Raw genomic sequence first — 6,000 nt, 5'->3', positions numbered from 1 at the left:
ATGATTGCATGAACGATACAGGATAAGCCACTCTGGATATAAATAACTACTCCCAGATACTTTCCCAAAAAGCAGCAGCCATAGAATAATAAAGGAATATGGTGGTGCCCCATGACCATGGCAGAGATTCTGCTCTTAAACTCGAGCTGAAGCTAACACCCAGATACAACAGGTGGGGAACTCAGTCTCCTGACCAACAGTTTATGCACAGACTAGGGACATTCTGGAGGTCCAGCAATGCAGCAGGGCTCTGAGCCTCTCTGATCACAGCCTGAGAGATCCCATCCCGGCCACAAGGAAAGCATTACCCAAGCCCTCCCACACTACCACTGTCTGTTCAAAGTTGCTCAAGTCTTTCGTACCATCTTAAAAATCCCATCTCTTGGGATTTCAGACGGTTTCCCATCCCTGCCCTCACTTCCGTGTTCCTGGCTCACAATGAAAACCTTAAAACTTTAGGCTGGACCTGGGATTGGACTCTAGCTCTGGACCCTGCATGCCGTTTGACGCTGGGCAAATCACCTAGGAGAATCACGACTTCTGTCAGTGTCATTGGCTTTACCTACCACTAGCAACTTTAAGCTTCACAACAAACCACCGGGGCAACTATCGTTACTGTCCACATTTTATAAATAAGGAAATGTGGCACAGAAAAGTTAAACTAGTTCTTCAGTTTATGACCTTTGGCAGGTAATAGAGCTAGAGTTTGAACTCAAGTGGTCTGACTCCAGGGTCCAATGCTGAGTAACCACTTGATAAGCAACTTCGAGGTGTGTATATTGTGTAAGAGCGAGTGAATTCTCCTCTATTGTCACAAGCCTATGAGAGAGGTATTATCCACCCCCCCCCCCCCCCTCCATTTATAAAGATGAGCTACGAGTCTCAAAGAGATTGAAAATCTGCTAAATGTCACACAGGTCATAAGAGGAGCTAAGAGCTGCATTTCTCTAGAACCCAACCTTTTCTGATTCCATGATGCTTATGTTATCTGGACCACAATTTTCTCGTTTGCAAATTAAGTATAGATGATGCCTCCTTCTCAAGGACTCCAGCAAAGATCACAGTATGTGAGAGACTTCATCAACTAGATGCTCAGTGATGGTCACTTATCCTCGTCTTGGTCTATGCAAACCAACAAGAAGTCGTCTCTCTGGCAGGCTGCCACATGCCGACTCTGTGTTCATGTGTTGGCTGGACGTTAGATTCACTCACCTAATTTTTTAGGGCCCTGTAAACCATATGAGGTAATATGTCTTTGTTAGTGAAAAAGACTTAGTGATGAATTCACCCAACAGCATCATTAGCCCCAGGCCTGTCTGTCCCCGAGGGAGTCCTTCCTATCTTAGCAAAACACAGACAACCTGAGGTTTGGGGGGGGTGTCATTTTACAGAATCTAGCTCATCAAACACAAAATGCGCTGAATCAACAGGTCTTTATTCCTGCCACCTCTAAGAGACTCTGCTTCTCCCCAAAGCAAAACAAAGGAGTACTTTTTGCCAGCATTAAGGTTGGCCAAACAATGTAAATTTGAATTGAGAACTATTAAGAATTACTGGAGGCTTCCTCTGCGTTTCTACAGATGCTCCTTTGGGCTTCCAGCAACAAAGAGGTGTGCTTACAGAAGAGGAAGACGCTCGTGATACTTGCGATTGCTTTGAGAATGTGCCTCCACTTGATTTTCAAAACACTTTCCAAGAACATAAAGGCTAGGAGGTTGCCAGACTGCCTCAAAATGACAGAAGGATTTGCTCAAAAGAGAGTTGGCATTCTAATTTTACATCACGCTTTGGTCCTGCCCACAGAATAGCCCAAAGTGCCAGGAAACGACACGGTTTGCTATCCTTCTCCAGTGGCTTAGGTCACTCGGCCGTCATACGACCTTTGGTGATCTAAATCACCTCTTTCTTGCCTTTGCCAAAAGCTGATTGCTGTTCATTTCTTCCTCCCACCGGCCATTGAGCGATAAAATGTCTTTTCCTTACCAACTGAAGATAAATCCACAGGAAAGAAAAACATCCTGTGGCAATCCAACCGGCAGTAGACGTGCGTTGGCTCAGATGGCTTCTGCCCTCAGGTGCTCAAGTTCACATGCCTTCATAATGGTCCTCAGAGTCACTGGCATCGGTGTCCACACTGTAGCCAGGTGGGGTTTTTTTTTGCAGCCAGCTAAGAAAACAGCGTATCTCCTCTTGTCCTGGTGAGGTAACAGGACCAAAACCAGGAAGCAGGACTCACCAAGGTGACCAAACAAGGGGATACACCAAGTACAAGAGGGGCTCTGACCAAATCCATGGGAACAAAATAATTCCGAGGCTACTTCATGCAGCGTCTGTGAAATGACGTTTAAGCTGTATACAAACAGAACTCGTCTAAATCTCTTGATGGAAATGTTCTCTTGCTGGACTCCTGCATTGGTCATACAAGGCCCTTCATAATCTTATGCAGGCAAACCAGTGCATTGTGGGGCACTGCACCTGACGTGAGAACGTTCTTCTCTTGCTGGGTCTTTCCCCGCAATTGCTTCCCTGCTCCTTTGATACAAAACCCTGTAAACTCCTCTGAACAGTCCATCTGTGCTCACCAACCTCTCTCCCTGCTGTGCTTTGTCCTCCTCTGCTCTCCTTATCAAATTTTATTCATCCTTAAGCTCAAGCTTCAACTCTCTGGAGTCCCCTTTCATTGACTGTACTTTGGGATTTCTCAGCATGATTGCCATAGACTGAAGTTCACAGCCACAATCTTTTGCGGTTCCTCCTGTCAAAACTAGGTATCTTTTCCTCATTTTTTAATAATTTTTTAAAGTTTATTTATTTTGAGAGAGAGAGAGAGAGAGAGAGAGAGCACGAGCATGAGCAGGGGAGGAGTAGAGAAAGGAAGAGAGAGAATCCCACGTAGGCTCCACACATCCGTGCAAAATCCAACGTGGGGCTCAAACTCATGAACCGCATCATGACCTCAGTCGAAACCAAGAGTCAAACACTTAACAAACTGAGACAGCCAGACACCCCATTTCCTCATTCTTTAGTTTCAAATTTGCTCTGACTACTAGGATGCGGGAAAAGTGATGCTAGGTGAGTTCTACAATCTAGTCCTCCAGGGTGCCTTGAAAAGTCTTCCTTTAATCTCCTGAAATGTTGGCCTGCGATCACCATGTAAAGAAGGCTGTCCTTCCCACTGCAGCCTGCCAGAAACCAGGCCATCTGGACTATCTCCCCAGTTGAGTGACAGCAGGCCTATGACTGATTCTAGACAAACCAGGACAACACCACCTGACTGAGCCCAGCCCAAACTGCAGAATCGGGAGCAAATAAATGGTCATGGTTTTAAGACACAATATTTTGAGATGGTTTGTTAGGCAGCAATAGATAATGGATACAACGAGATCCTTTTCTTAGTGTTTGGGAAGCAGAAACGTTTCCATGTATGTATAGGAAGCCATGGGCATCTTTGTGTTGGAAAAGTGGATTATTTCCAGGGGAAAATTTTCTTTCTCCTGCATTCCCAATCCAAGGGACTCCCATATTCAAGTCTCGAATTAGACTGCCTTTCTCTAAGAATTGTTCTCTGACTCCCCTGAGAAGGGATTAGGGGCTTCTCTGATGGGCTCCTTAGCACCTCGTTCTTTCCCTATTATAATACAGGTCACCCCCATGGCGGTAATGCTGTTTTCCACATCAGATTGAAGGCTCAACAAGGCAAGGACAGAGAATGCCTCAGTCACCACAGCCCTCCCAGCTGTGGGTTTATACTTCCAGACGCAGAAAGGATCTTCTTCCTTCCACTTGTGTATCTCATCACTACACCAAGTGTTTACTGGCCCTTGCCAGGTCACCCAGGCCACTGTGGAACGGTGATACATGCCGCCATGTTTTTCCTTAAAGGAGACACCCTCTGTGTCTACTTTCTGTTCTCGGGCCTGTAGCTGATCTCCAAGGGCTCCCCAAACATCCCCTGCATATTTCAATACAGGCTCTCTGCTCTCCTTAAATCACTTCTTCTCCAGCCTACAGTGTTAGAAAGAGCTGAGGGCCCAGGGGACGTCTGGCCTAGAGCAGTTAGTGCCTGACCATCCAATCTCTCTTCTCCTGGCCATTTTTCTCTGGCCAAAATGTTGGCGTCAGCAGGAGCAGTCTGGCCAAGGTGGAATAGAGGGAAATGATCACATTCACTACTTAGAACGTGACTCCAAGGCTGATGCCACTTTACTCTAATGTGGCTTTACCAGATGGATGCACAGCCCCTGTATACAACGGGCATCTGTGTCACATTCATTCCGTCTCACCTGGACCTGAGAGTATACACTTGATCTTATTTATTAACATTATAGAAAACAAGCACAGCAATTTTCATTTAGCCATGTTTTCAAAGTCAAATGGTTATTGGGCTCTTCCAGTGCTATTGTGATTACAGAAAATTGTGTTTTATGCAATGCCCCTGTAGAGTCACATCAAGCCAGAATTCCACGTTCCATTCCATTGAACTTGGAACTTGCCTTTGGTAGAAAAGTTTCTATGTAGCACTTGGCAAGAGTTTTTGTTTAATTCACCTGTATTCTATTTGGAAAAGGAAAAATAATGGCAATTGGCAGTAAATTCCTTTCAGAGGAATGAGTATTTCTTGTTGTCCCCATGTTGTAGGAGACAAAGTTAGAGGACAAAGGAGAGAGTGTTTGGAATCAGGTAAATTCAGGATTAAATCTCTTATCTACCACTAGGTGGTTTAGGACAATGAAGAAGTGACAGAAGTGACTGGGAGAACCAAGTAATGGGGGATGAAGTTACTTCTCTCGCACCATGAAGCTAGAAATGTATTATGCTATATATATAATTTATATATTCATTATTAAAGAAGTATATACATTTTTTAGAATTTCTTATGCTAGATAACATCCATGATCATTGCACCGGGCACATAGAAGTACATAGTCTTGATTCTTTATTTGCTGTTGTTACCTACTGGATACAACCTCTGTCCATCTGGTACCCTGGGTGACCTTGGAGTCTAAAAAATCCCACCACTGAAACATGCATTTAATGTAGAACACTTCTTGTGATTACCTACTCTGTTAGATTTTGGCAAAGAAGAAATGGCACCTTGGGATTTAGTAGCTCATTGGCCCTGTCTCAGCTTGGGAATCGTGTGTGTGTGTGTGTGTGTGTGTGTGTGTGTGTGTGTGTGTGACAGTCACGTAGGCAGCCACAGGATCCTGTTTATGAATAGGTATAGGGGTGTGTGTGGTTGGGTGGAAGGAGTTGTAGGGTGGAAGGAGTTGTAGGGGGAAACATGGAGACACGGAGACCCTCCGAACCAGCCGGCTCCGCCACCAGTGGTGAGAGCTGGAGCCCTCTTGTGTCCCTTAAATACATCCCACCTTGCCAGCTGGTAGCAGTGGAGGGTTGGCGCATCTCTGGGTAGATGCTGCCATCTTCTGGTTAGACACACACATAGCAATTCAGACTTGACTGTTCCAGGCCAGAAGCCGGGCCTTTCCCACCTGAACCCCAAGACTCGGCTTTTGGAAGACAAGAAAACACAACGGAAAAGCCAGCTGGCCGTCAGCATAGCCCAGGATTACCTCCAAACATACTCTGGGCCCATCGTCCCCTCCACAGAGCTGCCTTTGCACTGTGCAAACTCACCAGTTACCCCTAGTTTTCTTTCTGGTCTTTGGAGGTTCTCTTTAAGACTCATGCTTCTGCTGCACTGACGTCATGTCATGTGACGATTCTGTCGTTGGAAGTGACAATTAGAATTAAGCAACTATACCAGAAAGTTTTAAAAGTTGTTCATACTCCGAAACAGAGGATCCTCAGTACTGGTAAACAGGCTGTAGCTGAGCAGGTTATTTTTCACATTTTAACTCCTTTCTAACTTCCACCCCACAAGCCACACCCCAACCAGGCCTCTTACCTTAATGCCCCGACCATTGCACACAGCTGTGACCGCACACTTGTCCTCGGCTGCCTGACCTGTTTGATTACCTCTGCTGACAGAGCTCT

Source organism: Panthera onca, chromosome E2, assembly GCF_046562875.1.
Source record: "Panthera onca isolate mPanOnc1 chromosome E2, mPanOnc1 haplotype 2, whole genome shotgun sequence".
NCBI lineage: Eukaryota > Metazoa > Chordata > Mammalia > Carnivora > Felidae > Panthera > Panthera onca.
Note: the sequence above shows the minus strand (reverse complement) of the source record.